Here is a 9569-nt window from a genome sequence, read left to right on the forward strand (position 1 = left end):
TTCTTTTTTTTTTTTTTGATTTAAATTATTTAACTTAAATATTCTTTAATTTTTAATTTTTAATTTTTTTCTTAATTTTCTTTTAATTTTTTTTAAGTGTTTTTGTTTTGTTTTTTTTTTTTTAAATGAGGTTTTTTTTTTATTTGTTTTTTTAACTTAAAAAAATTGTTTTTAGATTCTCCTTTTTCAGTTTAATTTGGTTTTCTTTAAATTATTTTTTTTGAAAAATTTTCATTTTTTTATTATTTATTTTTTGATATTTATTTGTTGTTGTTTTCTGTTAATTTTTTATTCAAAATTTTTATTTTTACGAGTTAATTTCTGTTTTTTTTTACATTTTTATTGTTTTGTTTGTTTGTTTGTTTTGTTTTTTTAAGTATTGAGGGGTTTTCGCAGTGCATTACATTAGCTATCATTTTTCGGATTCAACTACATTTAGTAAGTCATTCATATATGACCATTTCTATGAGAGGCAGTCGTAACTGTCTAATTTCTCATGATTTTTGAATAGTCCACTTAGCACTCATTACATCAGATGTTGCTCATAGGGGTGAAGAAGTGGATTGAAACTAGTGCAACGAATCACATAGCTTCAATCATCACTTTCGGGGCTTGCACCTGGTAACCAGGACTTCCCGACAGGTCACCATCCCAGATTGCCTCTGGCTCAAGCGGGCTTAATTGTGGATTTTTCCCCACAATCAAGCCCAAGTGGGCTTGGGCTTGATTGTGGGGAAAACTCCACTGTTAAGCGCGCTTGATCCAGAGGCGATCTGGGATGGGTGACCTCCTGGGAAGTCCTGGTTACCGAGTGCAAGCCCCGAAAGTGATGATTGACGCTATGTGATTCATTTCACTAGTTTCAATCCCACTTCACCCCTGTGAGCATCACTTGATGCAATGAGTGCTAAGTGTACTATTCAAAAATCATGAGAAATTAGTCAGTTATGATTACCTCTCATGGAAATGGTCATATATGAATGACTTACTAAACACAGTTGAATCCCAAAAATAATATCTAATGTAATGCTCCTATATTCAAAGCTTCATGGTGCAAGTGATCCAATATTTTATGCCACAACTCATTGATGTCCCAGATTTGTACCTTCTCTTCTTTTGTGATCAAAGAAACACAATATTATACATCTAATTTATAGAGGTTCTTCACCTGAACCCCGATCCGCTTCAATTGTATTGAGGCTAGGTGACGAAGGAAATCCTTTCCTTTGCTAAATATCACGTTGTAGCCACGATCCTACAACATGGAAACTAAAACCAAATTCTTCTTCAGACCTGGAACATACATGACATCTTTTAATGTGAGAGGAGAACCAGACTCCCTCTGAAAAGTAATAGTACCGATGCTAGTCACACTATACCTTCTGTTGTAACAATTTTTTGGTTTTGGTAAGTTAGTATCAATTAGTCGAAAAATGAAAATATATTTAAAGAAAAGTTAAGTTAGGATATGGACAAAAAGAATATTGAATTAAAAAATGTTAGGGATATTTTATGAATAAGTCCATATCAAATAGAATAGATGCCCTAAAGAATGGAGGCAAAAATAAAATGTTAGGTTAGAAAGAAAAGTAAAAAACAGTAAACTCTGAAAGTGTTGCAAATCCAAATGCCACTACTCTTAGTCAATTTTATTTTTGCAAATAAAGGTTGTGTGCAGATTGTTTAAATGCCACACCTAGTTCATCTTATCCAATTGTACAGTTTAATCATGATTGGATTTGATTTAAATTTTTGTCAATAGGTAGCAAATAAAATTGGCTCAACAATTTAATTTGAGCCAATGGAGGAAATAAGGGATAGAGGTAGATTAGTCATTAAAAGGAAATATTGAGTTGCTAGTCTAAATGCACTCAGATGAATAAAAGAAAATATTAGAAATGTAAAGGGTAGGTAGACATATGAGGAATAATTGGAGCATCAAAATATTTTATTCTAAGTTGTAACATTGGAAAATCTATGCTTTTGAAGATGTGTTATAATTAACCACAAATTTTAAAACACCAATGTTACTTTGTAAATATCCCACATTCATCCCCCCATTTACCATAACCCGCAATTGTCACATTCGCCTTAAAGCTGTGACCCCACCATCACTTCCACCTTACATGTTAAATCCCTCTCACCTTATCTTTCATCTCGCATGCTCTCCCGACATCCGATGGCCCACATCCATTCTCGGCCCTTATTTTCCATCCAAAATTTATTGACGGGGAGGGGGAGGGGGTCCGAAATGGGTAGTTTTGGAAACCACCATCCTGAACAACCTTTCCTTCCTTTTAATGTTTCGGGACTTAAAATCATCACACCACTTAAAGCCTCAAGTTACCCCCGAACGCGGTTTATAAGTGACTGTTTACCGTCGCTCCATGTCCCTCTCCACGTCACGCTCCATGTCACTTCTACCATCCAATAAACTTCCACCTATCTGTCATCCATTCAATTTCACTCCCGTGATATTTATGGCCCAAACACCCGTTAATTAATCCGTTGGATAATTAATGAAAATTTTATTATTCATTGAACAACCCCGCTCTGTTTTTCCCATTATAAACCCTGTTTATCCATGAAAACAATTACACAATACATTTTTGTAACCAAATTGATCACTAACAGTTTTCCTCCTTATAGCTCGACCATAGTCCGACAATTAAGCAGTCATTTGTCCAGATCAGAAGAAAGTTGACATCTAGGTCCACTAGCCTTTTTTTTTTGCTTTTCAGTTATACTGTTTTTATTGTGATCGCTATATTTCAGACCCATTTCCATCACTTTCAGTCTGCATTTTATTTGACAAAATTCCTGCAAAGGGAAAAGAAATTGCAGAAGTCCCAAATCCTCTTATTCATCCACAAGTTGACTTCCATCACACCCGCTGGTCGACAGATATTGTAAAATCATTGAGACTTCTTCTCAATTTGATTTATATGAAATTTAATGCTGGATGGAAGATCAAAAAATCGATCAGATAGATGAAATAGGACTCTGGGACTCCTAACTTCCTCACTACATTTTCCATCAGATACACAGAGCACCTGAATTTGTGAGGACATGTCATGAATCTTATGATCCCAGCCAGAGAGTAATCATTTCACCCATAGGAGAAATCATTTGCTTAATCAATTCTGACTCCATTGAAAAAATATTGCAGGCCCCTGCTACTACACCAACCCATCCTTTTTCCCATGAAAGCCTGATAGAAGCCTATAAAAAACTAGACTTTACGAAAAGCTCCCAGACTCTTGAACTTTTTCTAGTCATTGATAGTCCTCTGCCTAAAAGAAACCCTCCTTATGACTCATCCATGTTCCCTGATAGAACAAAGAAAATCACCACTATTTTGTCCTATCTACTTGGTTATAACTCTGATCAATATGTAAATGAAGCCATCCTTGGTTTCTTGTCCATCCTTTCTACTGAATCCAAACCCACTGTTATTTATGATTTCAACCATGTCCCAGCTGAAGCCATACATGAGCAATTTCTCAAGTTTAATACTGAAGAATTATTCAAGTGTGCTTTAGTACTTGTATACCTTTTCATATATTTTTAGGGAGACAAATTTCCATTTACCTTACAGAAGCTAGATGAGGAAGGAAATCAACAACTAGTGATATTTTGGACTTCAACGAGAATGAAGGAGAAAGAAGAGTTTACATATAAACAGTTCATATAACTGTTTATTCATCCAGCTATCAGTCTTATGAGCAACACTCCAGTACCAAGAATCAGTGAGGAGATTGTCAAAATATTATAGTTGGTTGATCAACCTACAACAGGGGATTGGTATTGTTACCAAAACTATATAGAAATTAAAGTTTATGGTTGTGAGCTTCCACACGGCTAGGCCTGAAATAAAGAAATATAAAAATCAGTTGGAATGAACAGAGAACACCCTCCAAGAGGCTGAAGAGCAGGTAGTTTCCACTTCAAATGTGCAAACTCCACTTGCACAGGAAAAAACAGCTAAAAGAGCAAGGGAAGAACATTCATACCCTACAACTAAAGCATCAAGCCAAGGATTTAGGATTGTGCATAGGAAAAAGAGACATAGGATTGTTGGTGTAACAAATGAACCTCAAAAGACAACATTGGATGGACTTGGAGAGACTATGCTTTATACACAGTCTGGTGGACAATCTACATAGTCACCAACTCATTCGAGTACTACTCAGGAACAATAGGTAATTCAGACCAGTGGAAGAATTCAGAAGGATAAGGAAGAAGACATTTTTTATGTCTTCAGTGAGATTAAAAGGAGGAATGAAGAGTTGAAGTTGAACACCTACACATAGTTCTGGAAACATTCCTCCATCTCTCAGGCCAAAATTCTTTTAGTCTTTGACTCTGAGAAGGGTAAAATGCAGATGGATTTCTTGCAAGCCCAAATTCCACAGCTTAGGACTGTTGCACACTATCAGAAGCATGCTTGTTTTGAGTTCAATGTGAAGGATGTGCATCCAATTGATCAAATTGAGATGCACAAAGAAACTGGGCAGATGATTTCTTCCACCTTGACTAACACTGCCATGAGTTTATCAAAAATGCAGGTTACCTTGGCCAACACATAGTCACAACTTAAGTTGGAGAAAGTATCCTCATTGGCAAAGTACACCAAGGTCCAATATTTGGAAAATCTAGTGCTAAAGATGGGATATGATCCCTCCAACATAAATGATGCAGAAGAAATCATTAAAAAGAAAAATGCTGAAGTTGCAGCATTAAGGAAACAACTCAAATTTCCAGCTTCGAAGGACCCAATGGCTAAAGAAATTGAAGAAACAGAAACTCAAAAGTCAGACATGATGAAGCTCATCATAGAAAAAAACCTGTAGATGAAACAAATGGAGGAGCAGATGGTGAAACTAGTCAAGGAGAAAGAGGAAGCTGTCAAAGGAGCTCAAACTTTAATGGATATAGTACCCCTTGCAACAATCCATGTAACAGGGTTTCTACTTCAGCCACAACATCAACCACAGGTACAACAAAAGGAGCTGAACAACTTGATGAAGCTGTTCAGAACTTGTCTATTCAGACAAGAGAAATGAAGAAGTTGCAGAATGAACTCAAGGAGTTACAACATATGAAAACAGTTGCAGAAACTTCACATGCAACTGAGTTGCAGAGAGAAAAAGCTCAGAGTGAAACATTGCAGATGGAGCTTAAAGAATCTTACATTGGAAACAAACTGGGTTTGGAAAGAGAAATTCTATGGGAAGAAATCGCTGAAGCAATTAAGGATATCTGGCCCTATATCATGATAGTGTTTGATCAAAAGGACCTCTTAGAGAAAGCTCAGGAAACTATTTCTAAACAACTTGAAGATATGCTAGAAATTTCTTCTGATATAATCAAATTCCTCAACTCTAAAGATAGCTATGACCTTGAAGAGTTAGGGATAAATGACAGGACAACAACTATTTTGGAAGTAAAGAAGATCATCACTGAGAAGAACCTCATCCTTCAGTTAGAAGAAAAGTGTAGCAGTGTGAGTACAATAGTTCAATGTTTTTTAAGTAGGATTGAACTATTGACCAACAAGGGTTTGCCTTCCATGCTTGTAATTAATGACAAATTAATGCCTATTGAGGATTACGTTCGAAAAATTACAGAGGTAGGAACCAATGCAACTTTAGTGTCAAATATAAGTGGTGCAACAACACTAAGGGTGGTGCTAAATGCACTCAGGGACACCTTCTTCATTTTATATGAGATTAGGCATATATTTCCAGTAAAACCTACTTTCACGAGGTATACAGAGATGGATGAAATTTACAGAAGGGTAACCAAAATATCTATCCCAGATAAGAAGCGATGGGAAGTAGTAATTGATTTACTGGACTAGAGGATCATCAAACAAAATTCAACCTTTACAGGAACAATCATCACAAGTTCAATAGTTTTCAAAATTTTCAAAGCAGTCATCAAACAACTCAGCACCAAAATAGTGCCAGATCAGCTAGCAGTTTATATTCATGATTTTGTAGTTATCTATTTTTGTAAAAATAGTTTAAGATATTTTCTTAGTTCTCAAATTGTATAAATAACTCTCTTTCACCAGTTATTAAAGGTTGCACCCTTGAAGAAGCATTTCTAAGCATTGAATGTACTTGACTTTTCTAATATCATTAATACAAAGCAAAGGATTCTAAATTCCGATTCATACAGTTTAGTTTTTCCTATAAGTTTTTCTAATTATTTTCATAGTGTTTTTTCTTCATATTCTTATGATTTACAAAGATAAATAGGTAGGAGTAATTGAGTTTCAATCTATTCATATAAGCTTCTAAAATGATCATCTATAAAGAGAATGAATTACATTATCTGTTTGATTAATTCTCTCTAAATCAATGAATCATCAACATCTTTTATAAGCTTAATAAAATTCTGTTAAACCTTCTAAACATAGTTTAAAGGTTTTCTTACTTATGATTATTTAATATTCAATTTTAAGACTGTGATAATCATATCATCTTTCAATTTCCGCTCACCACTATGCATGCTATATCACTGTGTGAATTTCAATAGCAGCCCTCTGTTTTGATATTAATATTATTTAAAGGGTTAGGCCTCATTGTTTTAAATCTGTTTCCTACACTCGTATTCCAAATTAAAACAAAACCCTCAAAACAATTATCTTAGATGCCCTGGCATGATAGCTGACCATTATCATCTCATTGTTACAACATCAATTTGGCGCCGTTGCTGGGGATTCAAATTTCATTAAGTTTTCCTAGGTCAACAGTATTATTCCTATTCCTTTAAGGTGATTAAAGGTCTAGATAGGTCAAAATATTTCACTTGGCAACTCCACTGTATCAAACTGGCACCTTCTAAGCATACTAGATCCCATTCTGAATCTGACACAATTAATCCTCTGTTAGATCCAGAAAAACTTGTGAGAAAGTCCAGTTCGAGAAGAAGACATAAACCATCTTCTTCTACTTTAGCCTTGCAGTCTAAAGATATATTACAATTTGATCCCTATAGTAATATTCCATCCAATCCAGAGTGCACTAACCTATCACCTAGGGTTGCTGAACTCCTAGATAGGGGAGTTGATTTCAAATCAGATTTCCTTATTCACTTGAATCTCATCCAGAACCCCCACTTCCACTGGGATCACCTAAATTTGAGTCTGACCTGGGTGTTCATCTATCTGAATAAAAACCTACAGACTTTATATCCCCCATGACTTATTCATTTCATTCCACTTCTGAACCACTAGAATCTTCTACTTCTAAACAACCTGAAGGGTCCTTTGCTATATATTCAAATCCAACCTTTGAAATTGAAGAGGATATTCATTCTCAGGTCCACAAGTTGGTGGTTAAAACTCCTTTAAAATCATTCAAGAAGTCTCCACCTTCTTTATCTCCTCCTTCTTCACCCCCACATACTAATTCTCCTCCTCTTTCACTATGTCCCTCTTCCTTATCATCATCTTCACAAACATCTCATTCATCATCCTCTACTATGGCATTCCAACCCATTGTACAGGCAAGATAAGCAACTTTAGTTTTACCTTCAGTCCTTGATGCTTTCCCAATTGTATATTTAAAGCATCTTCCTAGATATAATGGAGAAACATTCCCATCAGCTGAGGATCACCTTCAAGCCTTTCTAGAATTTGGAGATAACATGAACATAGAACAAGAAAAATTTTACATGATGTTGTTTGTTCAGTCTCTTGAGGGAAATGTAAGGACTTGGTTTAGGCAGTTACCTGCAAATTCCATTAGAAATTGGGAATAATTAACAAATATATTCAAAAATCAATGGGGAGTGAAGAAATATGCTCTTTACTTTTTAGCTGAGTTTGAAGAACTTAAAAGAAACTTTGGTGAACCTGTCTCTAATTTTATCAAAAGGTTCGACAAAATTTATCATAAGATGCCCCTTGACTATAAACCACTTGTAGCAACAGCTAAATCTAGGTTTTCAAAAGCTTTTGATGATGATTTTGCTGTGATGTTAAGAGAAAGAACTTCAAGGACTCTTGAAGACATGAAAACTAATGCGATAGAGATGGAAGCAAATAGGTCCGCCTCAGCCACTTTAAAAGCCAAAGAGGAAAAGCCCAAGGAAAACTTAAGTTAGGTCAAGAGGCCTTAACTTCCTCTAAGACTAAAACTGAAGACTCTAAAATAGATGAAATAACTTCACTTCTTAGAAATCTATCTAATAGAATTTCCAAGATTGAAACTCAAACTAGAATAGTTCAACAAACGGTCACTCGACCCCAAAATCATAATCAAGGTCAATACAAAAGAAATCCACCATTACAAATTCTTCAAAGGCCCAATAATGATCAAGAAGTTCCAACTCCTTTATTGATAGATGATCAACAGCTTGATGACAACACTATGACTATAACTGAAGATATTAATAATATGGATACCTCTTTTGATTAGACTGCTATAATTCCCCTCTCACAACAAAAGCAGGTTCAACAAGATCAAGACTCCTCACAAGCTTCCAAATACCATTCCTTTTCTGAATTCCTAATTGTAGAACTAAACAAAAGATATGATCTTAGGCTCAGACCTGGTCCTCGAAGACCCCCTAAGGAACCCCCAAAAATTGAACCTTGTACCAAAGCTAATGAAACTCAAACAACTATTATTCGACCATTAGATCAATCAATTGATACCACTCAAATTGAAAAAAATGTTTTAACTGCATTTAACGTTGAAAAGGAGTTAGAAAGAGTTAAAATCCCAATACCACTTTCAAAACTTTCCAAAAACCCTGGATATAAAAATCAAGTCTCCAAATGGATACAAAACACCTCGGTTGATGTTGAAAGTGATATCATTAGTCTTCAAGATGAAAAACCAACAGTTGTTTTTGGTCCTAGATCATACATGGTAGATGAAATAGTACCCCCTTTCTATGTGACTATTAAAACAAATGATTCTATGTTATACAATTGTATGCTTGATTCTGGAGAATCACATAATATTATGCCAAAAACTATCATGTATCATTTAAATCTTGATATAACTAGATCCTATCATGATTTGTACACCTTTGATTCCAAAAGGGTGCCTTGTCTGGGAATGATTAAGGATTTAGTAGTCACTCTCGCCCAAATCCCTGTAAAGAGTGTAGACTTGGACATAGTTGTCATAGATATCCCTCTCAAATTTGGAATTCTCCTTTCAAGGTCTTGCTGTGCCAAATTAGAGAGAACTCTTCAGATGGACATCTCTTATGCCACTATTCTAGTTTATGGGGGAAAGCAACTAAGGTTGTATAGAGAGGTCAAATTTGTGCACACTGTTTGCAAAATAGATCAACTAAGAAACCATCCCATATATGCAGTTGATCAAGATTTTGGTTGTTTCCAACTTTCTTCAAACCAAATACATGAAACTCAAGAAAAAATTGATGATGTAATTGAAAGACCTGTACCAAATTAGACCGATGTCTAGAAGTTATCCTTTGATGGTTCTTGTACAAAATATGGAGCAGGAGCTGGGGTAGTATTAATCTCACCAGAAAAATAAAATATTACATAATCACGCAAACTTGATTTTGAAGTTACA

The sequence above is a fragment of the Pinus tabuliformis genome, chromosome 1_1 (assembly GCF_031772625.1).
Source record: "Pinus tabuliformis cultivar Carrire ecotype Pingquan chromosome 1_1, CPIR1, whole genome shotgun sequence".
NCBI classification, from domain to species: Eukaryota; Viridiplantae; Streptophyta; class Pinopsida; order Pinales; family Pinaceae; genus Pinus; species Pinus tabuliformis.